Here is a 10777-nt window from a genome sequence, read left to right on the forward strand (position 1 = left end):
TGCAAGTCGTGCCTCATGGGCACGCTCAAACGCAACTTGCCAGCCAATGGCTTTTGAACACTGCCGAAAATCTACAGAAATCCTAGGTTCCAGTCCTAACATTAAATAACATGGAAATTCCCTGTTGCCTGATGAGGAGTCTTGTTGTACAAAAAGAGTACCTAGGGAAGGCCAGTTTTTTTGGAAAGTGGCAAAGTGCACAACAGATCATGCAATGCCAAATCTTGAGGGCTTCAACACTTTGAAGTCCAAGGCCAGAATTTTGTTTGACCAGGCAGCCAACAAATGTCCTATAAAAACTACCAGTGATGAGGGGATGTCTTTAGCACGCTGGCGCTGTTCTCACTTCTAACACCAGCTGGCAATGTCTGTACAGTATGAGGTAATCATTGGAAAAATATAAAAGTAAATAGGCATTAATGGATTCACTAATCCACTATTCAGTACAGATCAAATTAAGCAGGTCTATGAATATTCAGTGGGTGGGTTTGAGAGTTGAATAATGAAACCTTGTATTAAATGGGCTGGTCGCTGTGCTTTCATTCGTATAAAGCTAGGTCATGTCAGTGACAAGGATCAGGACCTAACTGACAAGCATCTTCACACAGAGTCTACTCTTCAATATCCATCCATCATGGAAGTGTCTGATTGGGAAGTGACAAATGTGGACAATCAAACAGTCCGATACTGCTTTCCAGGCAACAATTTGTCTTGTACCAAAAGTATCAGACCAGAAGCGAAGTACATTGTTGTGTACATTTTCATTTCTGTAATATCAGTGTTCACTGTGTTTCTGAACTTGTTGGTGATTGTCTCCATCTCACACTTCAAGCAGCTCCACACTCCGACCAATGTGCTGATCCTCTCTCTGGCCGTGGCTGATCTGATCGCAGGACTGATTCTCATGCCAGTGCAGGGAATGAAACTCATTGAGCCATGCTGGTACTTTGGAGAAATATTCTGTTCAATATTTCCTCTTATTCTCTATGTGGTTGTTACAGCATCTCTTGGAAATTTGGTTATAATATCCGTGGATCGATACATTGCTGTGAATGACCCTTTGCGATATCCACTGAAGGTCAATACTAATAGAGTTGTTATTTCCATTGTAGTAAACTGGTTATTCTCTTTCTTTTATTCATTTTATCTATTGTATGAGTTTTTAATCAATCCAGAAAGAACCCACTCATGTATTGGAGAATGTGTACTTTCTGTCAAGTTGGAATATCTAATATTAGATTCCTTTGTTTGTTTAGTGGCACCTTGTTCAGTAATTGTTTCTTTATATGTGAAAATCTGTTTTGTAGCAAATTATCAAGCTAAGCATTTAAACTCGGTTACAGACAAAAAGGCTAAATCAGAAAAGAAGGCTGCAAGAACCTTAGGGATTGTAGTCCTGGTTTATCTTCTTTGCTGGATGCCATACTATTTAGTTACTCTTTTTCCTTGGGCATGATGAAAATGATGCTCTTATAATTAACGTAATGTATTGGATTTTATGCTTGAATTCCTGCATGAATCCACTTATCTATGCAATGTTTTATCGATGGTTTAGGCTATCAGCAAAATACATTTTGACACTGAAAATATTTGAACCTTCATCACAGTACTTCAATCTGTTCCCAGAAGAGAAATGATCAAACAAATCCTGCAATAACAAATGTAAATAAGATTTATATCCAAATGCATTCTTGTTGAGAAAATCTTTTGATAACATTAGTTGACAAGTCATGTAACAGCTATGTTTTTAATGTTTAAACATAGTGTCTAACTATTACTAATATATGATCATGTATCATCTAACTCACATTTTTATTTGTGAATGCCTCTGCTTCCATGCTCTGTTTGTACATATATATATATATATATATATATATATATATATATATATATATATATATATATATATATATATATTATATTTATTTATTTTTTTTTTGTTTTAGAAAGTAAAAATTTTGTTTTATGTTCAGTCCCAATTGTGACTGACTGGTGGGATAAAGTGTGTACTGAGATATAATTTTTCTGCAGTCATAAAAATGATAAATTGTTAGATACAGTCTTTTTAACTGTTTGATCATGTTCTAATGTTACTATAATGCTTAAAAAAACTTATGCAACATTGATAGAAATGCTGAGATTATTAATAAAATTAATAACTCAACCATCACTGCTTTTCAGAATTTTTACCTTTTTTCAGTAAAATATAACAGAAACATTTTACATTAATACTACAAGTATTATAAAAATTAATATCATTATTGTACCTTTTTAACATTTGAATGCTACTATTGTGACCATCACGATTTACTCATTCTATGACCACACCCAACAAAACTAAATACAGTGCACAGCATAAATGAGTACACTCCTCTAAAACTTAACAAATGCAGCAATTACTCTTTCTGACATGTTAGGGTTGGAGATATAGGCCTGTTACAAAGTAACAAAGTGACATGTATGCTTATTGTCACATCTAGAATTACCTAGTCGAAGCAAAATAAACTAATTTAACCTCTTCCATGGCCCATAGTTACGAAACAGAGAGACTTCTTGAATCAAGAGACCAAGTCAGTCATTTCAGATCCAAAGGTATCCAAAATGTTCTGGTGTTCTTAGAGAAGGAGTACAGTGTCTGGTTGATGTTCAGTGCTAGTAAAGCTCTTCTATAGGGATGAATGAGTACTGAAGGTTTGAGAGAGTTCTGCTTTATCAAAGTTATCATCAGCTAACACACTACTGTACAAAAACTTCAAACAGAGGATGCTAACCTCCCCACATTATTAGTCATTTTTTCAGCATGACAGTGAAGACCTTCTCCCAAGGTGAAAATCAGTAGACATGTATTTCACTCAATCTCAACAATCTCGAGCAGCTGTAGAGACGAGCTCAGCAACACTCTCCATTAAAGACCAGAGCATTTAAGAAGCTCGTTAAATGCCACAGATGTGAAATTTGCCTACATTGGCAAATTTACTTATCTTACGGAATGTATTGCCATATTTTGTTGTTTTTATTAAGTATATGTTTAATACATTTAAATTTTGCCATCTTTCCATGAATTATATTAGTGATCATTAAGAAAACACATCTCTTGTATTTATTCAGAGGGGGTGTACTCATTTATGCTGTGTTCTGCTCTGGTCATGTGCCACTTTATTAGGTACACCTGTCCAACTGCTCGTTAATGCAAATTTCTATTCAGCCAATCACATGGCAGCAACTCAGTGCATTTAGGCATATAGACATGGTCAAGACGGGCTGAAACTGCTAATCTACTGGAATTTTCAAGCACAACCATCACTAGGGTTTACAAAGAATGGTCTAGAAAACGAGAAAATATGCAATGTTCTGTGGGCGCAAATGATTTGTTGATGCCAGAGGTCAAAGGAGAATGGCCAGACTGGTTCGAGCTGATAGAAAGGCAACAGTAGCTCAAATAACCACTCGTTACAACCGAGGTATGCAGTATTCGGATGGTAGGATCAGAATTTGGCATCAACAACTTGAAAGCATGGATCCATTCTTCCTTGTATCAACGGTATAGGCTGTTCGTTCTTTTTCTATTTTCTTGGCACACTTTGGGCTCAGTAGTATCAATTGAGCATTGTGTCAATGCCACAGTCTACCTGAGTATTGTTGCTGACCATCCCTTTATGACCAGAGAGTACCCATCGTCCGATGACTACTTCCAGCAGGATAACACGCCATGTCATAAAGCGCAAATCATCTCAGACTGGTTTCTTGAACATGACAATGAGTTAGTTCACTGTACTCAAATGGCCCCCATAGTCACCAGATCTCAATCCAATAGAGCACCTTTAGGAGCACCTTTAGGAGATTTGCATCATGGATGTGGAGCCAACAAATCTGCAGAAACTGAGTGATGCTAACATGTCAATATGGACCAAAATCTCTGAGGAATGTTTCCAGTACCTTGTTGAATCTATGCCACAAAGGATTTAGGCAGTTCTGATGGCAAAAGGGGGTCCAACCCAGTACTAGTAAGGTGTAACTAATAAAGTGACTGGTGAGTGTATATTTGTGTAATTATCATAGTTTTGCATCTAAACTTGTAGCTCGGTATACAGCAGCTCATTAAGGGCTTCAAATAATCCTGAAAACAGAGTAGGACCATACCACCTTTCTCTTTTGCCAACTGCAATGTCTTAAATTACCCTAGGTCTTCTACAATTCCAGACAATTCTCAAAATCATTCCGTCCCATTCATTAAATTGGTTTTGTGATGTCCAAAGGTAATGACTGAAAAGACATAATAACCATGGCAACACATTCATTTGAATAATTTCTTTACAATTACTCATGTCTAGTGAGAGCCCATTTAGCCAGATCAGATTTCATCTGGATGTGCAGTCCAGGTCTTTGACATTTTCTACAGAAAATACTTCGGCTGCATCAGCCACATTCTTGTAGATTTTAGTGCCGCTCTTGTGATACTTTGATGTCATACACTCGATTGGTGGCTGCAGCGCGCTTCAAGACTAACACACTTCTTGCTAAGAGATCAATGTCAAATGGCCTTGTATCCACTAAAAGAAAGGCTGTCTTGTAAACGGCTGTCTTGTAAATGTGTCAAAACCAAAGTCAATATCAGAGTTGCATTTTCACGCTGGAGCTCTCAGCCCCGCCCACTCATCACAGATTTACCTGCCCATCATGGCAGACCACAGCAGGTCAAAGAACCTTCCTAGTACAGTGGTTCTCAGTCCCAGTCCTCACGCTCCACAGCTCTGCATATTTTGTATGTCTTTCTTTGTTAATATACAAAGATAATCAGATAATGATTCAGATAATCAGCTTGTTAGAAGAGATATCTGTGCATGAACTGTGTTCCAATCAACATAGACAGTGTTTAGTGTCCATTGCTCTCTACCCCCTGAGCAGGGGAAATACGTTAAAGTTTACTTCACTTCAGTAACATTCATTCACAGATTTGCACTGTATATAAATGAATACAATTGAGAATCGCTGTCCGAGTAGTATCCCACATAGCTTAAAGGTAGGGTAATTGATTTCTGGTAACCAAACTTGACCACAAAATGGTACCAAAATATAAAGTATCTATTTACACTGTGCTGCTTTGTCAACATGCCAGCTGAAGATAATAAGGCCATCCAAATGACTGCATAGTGGTATGCATGTGCCCCACTCCAAGGGGATTAGGATGATCTGTTCCATTTGGAATTTTCCTGATATGGTATGTATAAGTAAGGTTTCACCCCTAATAAAAATCCTGTCAGTTCTTTTAGCACTAGTTTAGCTTTAAACCAGGCCCATTGCAGAGGCCGAGGTCGGGGTAAACTGGTAAACTCTTCTGCCTGCACAACATGTATAATTAAGTTTAGAGAGTTTGACAACAAAAATAATCAGAAAAGGCCGTGGACAAGTTATTGCTGACACTGATGCCACATTCAGTCAGAAACATTATCAACTATGAAATAAAATGAAATATGTAAATACTATAGGTAAACACTAGCCATGTATAAGTCTATGGTATGTCATTCAATTGGTAAATTAGTTTATAGTGTATATAATGTATACATTTAGCTGTATTTGTAGAGGTTATTATAGGTTATTGTATACATTTGATTGATCTTATGAGTCTTGTCAATAGCTTTAAAATTCCAAACCTTAAATTAAAAGGTTAAATACTATTTGAAGAATATGTAGTGATATGAATTTTTTTTTTTTTAAATATCGCCCTAAACAGCAGTATCCTTTTTGCTTTCTTATGATGCAATGATTTTGTGTTAGACTCTTTTGAGACCAATCAGCACCTTTAACTAGACCAAGCTGTTAAAACTCCCAAAGAGTTTATTAGCACTCGGAAGAAATAAATTCTGTTTTCAGTAATGATGTCTCATGAAACATATGGTTGAAGTCTGACAATTAAAGATATTAAATGCACAGACAAGAAATAAACTTGTGATGATGCAACCAGACCTATTGCACCTTACCATCAAGGTTTACTGTAAAACACTTTTGTTTTGCTACATCATAAACCTAAAAATTAAATCAGTGAAACTAATCAATTATTAATGCATGGTAAATTTTAACATTTACACACTTATATAATCTAATATAATATAATCAAAGCTTAACAACTATTATCATTTTATCAACCCCTTTCATGGAACTTTTCACTGACTATATATGCAGTATTTTAAATATTAATAATAATAATATTTAATTGCAGTGTTTCAGTCCTATGGTTAATATTTGACAGATCCACACTTTTCAAAGAATCCTCTTTGAGAGACATATAAACTACTGAGGTGTTTAGAGTCAGTCATTCAAGCAATACAGCAAATCTTAAATACAATTGACAATCTTGAACTAGAAAAAATGTATAACTTTGTTCTGTCATTCGTGTGCTCAGAACCAGGGTAGCATTTCCGTATTCTTTTAGTCTGTTTGAGGGTTTTACAAATATTTTACGATGAAAAGCATTTAAAAGCTTGTCACTAATGCTTGTAATGCTATTTGATTCTCAAATTTTTAACAAAATCTCATAATTTTTCAGATTGAAGTGTTGCACACAGTCAGGAGATGCTTGTCCCACTTCTTCACAATTGAAAGGATCCCGAGGGATGCTGGAGACATTGAGTCAGAGTGGACAATGTTCTCTATTGACCTCTATTGTCGACGCAGCCATCCGGAGTTGTGGATGTAAAGTCTCCGGTGCCTGTCGTGGCGGCAACTCCCAAACCCGTGGTGGACACCAGAAGTAAGGGATGCTGTCAAGCTGAAGAAGGAGTCTGATCGGGCCTGGTTGGATCGTGCGACTCCTGAGGCGGCGGATAGGTATCGGTGGGCCAAGCCAACTGCTGCCCGGGTGGTTGTGGAGGCAAAAACTTGGGTCTGGGAGGAGTTTGGTGAGACCATGGAAAAGGACTATCTGGTGGGAATCTGCTGACCTTGACTGGGGACATTGTCAGGCGGTAAAAGGAATACTTTGAGGAAGCAGGGGCCGGGGACCCTGGGGGGGACTCAACTATCACCCTGGCTGAGATCACTAAAGTTATTAAGAAGCTCCTCAGTGGCCCTCTGGGGGTGGACAAGATCCTCAAGTACCTCAGGTCTCTGGATGTTGTGGCTGACACAACTCTGCAGCATCACTTGGAAGCAGGGCTACTGGAGGGTTCCTGGGAGTTTGCCCAACCAGTCCACATATGCGTGGTGGATTTGGAGAACGCATTAAACTGGGTTCCTCACGGTGTTCCTCGGTCTGTCCGGTCCCTGTATGATCAGAGCAGGAGTTTGGTTCGCATTGCCAGCAGTAAGTCAGACTTGTTCCCGGTGCATGTTGGACTCCGATAGGGCTGCCCTTTATCACCAATCCTGTTCATTATTTTTATGGAAAGGATTTCTAGGCGCAGCTGGGGGCCAGAGGGGGTCTGGTTTGGTGGCCACAGGATATCATCTCTGGTTTGGCGGATGATGTTGTCCTGTTGGCTGCATCTACAGTGTGCACTGGGGCGGTTTGCAGTCAAGTGTGAAGAGGCTGGGATGAGAATCAGCACCTCAAATCTGAGGCCATGGTTCTCAGTCATACAAGGGTGGATTGCCCCCTTCAGGTTGGTGGGGAGTTCCTGCCTCAGGTCGGGAGTTTAAGTATCTCGGTGCAGCCTCTGCAGTAATGCGGACGATGGATTGGTCTGTCATGGTGAAGATGGAGCTGAGCGGCAATGCGAAGCTCTCGATTTATCAGCCAATCTTTGTTCCTACTCTCACCTATGGTCATGAGCTTTGGGCCATGACCAAAAGGATAAGATCCCAGATACAAGCGGCCGAAATGAGTTTCTCCGTAGGGTGGCTGGGCGCCCCTTAGAGATAGGGTGAGGAGTTCAGTCACTCAGGAGGAGCTTGAGTAGACCCGCTGCTCCTCCACATTGAGAGAGGTCAGCTGAGGTGGCTCGGGCATCTGTTCTGGATGCCTCCCGGACGCCTCCCAGTGGAGGTGTTCCGGGCATGTCCCACCGGGAGGAGGCCCCAGGGAACACCTAGGACACGCTGGAGAGACTATGTCTTTCGGCTGGCCTGGGAGCACCTCATTGTTCACCTGGAAGAGCTGGAGGAAGTGTCTGGGGAGAGGGAAGTGTCCTGCTTAGAGTCTTGGTTTCTGTTGTCTAGTTGTAGACAATAGGCCTTTAATTTTGTACACTTTAAATATAGTGCTGCATCATTTATATAATGACATTTTTGGCCAAACTACAAGAAAAACTACAGCACCTATATAGCTACAATAAAAGTTAAAACCTAGTTGATGAAAGAATTCAATGTGATGAATAGATGAATAGATACAGGCATTCTAATGACATTAGATCCATTAGATCTTGATTTCATAAAATGCTGTAAAATGCTAATTCTGCTGTTGAGCTCTAAAAACAGTATTGTTCAGCTGAGGTCAGTTCAGTGTTGATTCAGCTCAGTTTAATGACAGTGTAAAGATCATCAATTAGGAAAGTAGAACACATCATTCCAGTTCTCATTCAACAGTGTCTATACCATACAATCAGTAATACTGCTGAATATTACTAACATGATGTTGTACTGTCAATATATTGCCCAACTAGAGGCCCTGGCTAAATGCTAAAACCCCAAACTGCCCAAAAGCCATAATGAAGTCTTCAGTTCAGGTGACAAAGCGGCCCTCAGAACAACCAGGATCCACCTTCACCCACAGCATCATAGAAGCAGTATACAGTGGCATACTTCAAAGAGTACCACCATGTTACATGAAGTGTTTTAAAAGATGCACTTATTAGTCTTACATAAAGATTGAATCACAGAGGAGGACAAAGAGATCTGTGTGATGAAAGCACACAGTAGCCCTGTACTGAAAATGACTCTATACCGATTTGAAAAAATACAGATTACTGATTGATTGTTAACGTGCATATCATTTTGAGTACAATGGAAATTGGTGAACTGGACTAATTGTTCTGATAAAATTAATACATGTTAGGACAAAGCTGTAATCATTGGAAAAATATAAAAGTAAATAGGCATTAATGGATTCACTAATCCACTATTCAGTACAGATCAAGTTAAGCAGGTCTATGCATATTCATTAGTGGGTGGGTTTGAGAGCTGAATAATGAAACCTTGTTTTGAATGGGCTGGTCGCTGTGCTTTTCATTCTGTATAAAGCTAGGTCATGTCAGTGACAAGGATCAGGGACCTAACTGACAAGCATCTTCACACAGAGTCTACTCTTCAATATCCATCCATCATGAAAGTGTCTGATTGGGAAGTGACAAATGTGGACAATCAAACAGTCCGATACTGCTTTCCAGACAACAATTTGTCTTGTACCAAAAGCATCAGACCAGAAGCCGAGTACATTGTTGTGTACATTTTCGTTTCTGTAACATCAGTGTTCACTGTGTTTCTGAACTTGTTGGTGATTGTCTCCATCTCACACTTCAAGCAGCTCCACACTCCGACCAATGTGCTGATCCTCTCTCTGGCCGTGGCTGATCTGATCGCAGGACTGATTCTCATGCCAGTGCAGGAATGAAACTCATTGAGCCATGCTGGTACTTTGGAGAAATATTCTGTTCAATATTTCCTCTTATTCTCTATGTGGTTGTTGTAGCATCTCTTGGTAATATGATTATTATATCCGTGGATCGGTTCATTGCTGTGAATGACCCTTTGCTATATCCACTGAAGGTCAATACTAATAGAGTTGTTGTTTCTATTGTTGTAAACTGGTTATTCTCTTTCTTTTATTCATTTTATCTATTGTATGAGTTTTTACTCCATCCAGAGAGAAACCACACGTGTATTGGAGAATGTGTACTTGTTGTAACACTGGAAAATCTAATAATAGATACTTTTGTTTGTTTAGTGGCACCTTGCTGTATAATTATTCCTTTGTATATGAAAATCTGCTTTGTAGCAAAACGGCAAGCTAAGCATTTAAATTCAGTCACAGAAAAAAAAGGCCAAATCAGAAAAAAAGGCTGCAAGAACCTTAGGGATTGTAGTACTGGTTTATCTTCTTTTTGGACGCCATACTACATAGTTACTCTTTCTTTTGGGCATGATGAAAGTGATGCTCTTATAATTAATGTAATGTATTGATGTTATGTATGAATTCCTGCATGAATCCACTTATTTATGCAATGTTTTATCAATGGTTTAGAGTGTCAGCTAAATATATTTTGACACTGAAAATATTTGAACCTTCATCACAGTACTTCAATCTGTTCCCAGAAGAGAAATGACTGTTTATATACTTACATGAATAGCACAAAGAACAAATATGAATAAGCTCATCTGTCTTTGAATGGAATAGTTAGGGTTCTTGTGTTTAGCACTCATAAAACATTGCATGTCACCAGTGCACCAATTATGTAAATTCTGTAAAAAGTTTAGATGTACTGCCTAGTATGTATGTGCTTACTGTGAACATGTACACTATTTGCTCTCTTGAAGGCCTTAAATGGCTAAAATCAACTCCACTAATACACTGTAAACTCTAAAACATTGTTTTTCCCAGAGGAAAATAAATAATGCAAATTTAAGTGTAAAACAGCAGCTGGTAAATGATTGCTAATAGATGTGACATATAATCATTATTTGTGAACAAGCTGTTTATGTCTCCTATTTCCCGAACAGTGCCTGTTTAAACAAGCACATCTAAGACAAGGCCCTTGAGAAGCACCATGAAGCAGAGCTATGTTCACAAAAAAGTATTTTTAATAAATGTGGAGCCCTCTTTCATTTGAATGACATGAAATGCACA

At 38.7% G+C, this 10777-nt stretch overlaps 1 pseudogene; it reads left to right on the forward strand.

The window, feature by feature from the left end:
* The first annotated feature begins 634 nt into the window (after positions 1 to 634).
* On the forward strand, positions 635 to 1637 carry LOC122327227 (annotated as a pseudogene).
* Positions 1638 to 10777: the final 9140 nt, after the last annotated feature.

This window comes from Puntigrus tetrazona, chromosome 22 (assembly GCF_018831695.1).
Source record: "Puntigrus tetrazona isolate hp1 chromosome 22, ASM1883169v1, whole genome shotgun sequence".
NCBI lineage: Eukaryota > Metazoa > Chordata > Actinopteri > Cypriniformes > Cyprinidae > Puntigrus > Puntigrus tetrazona.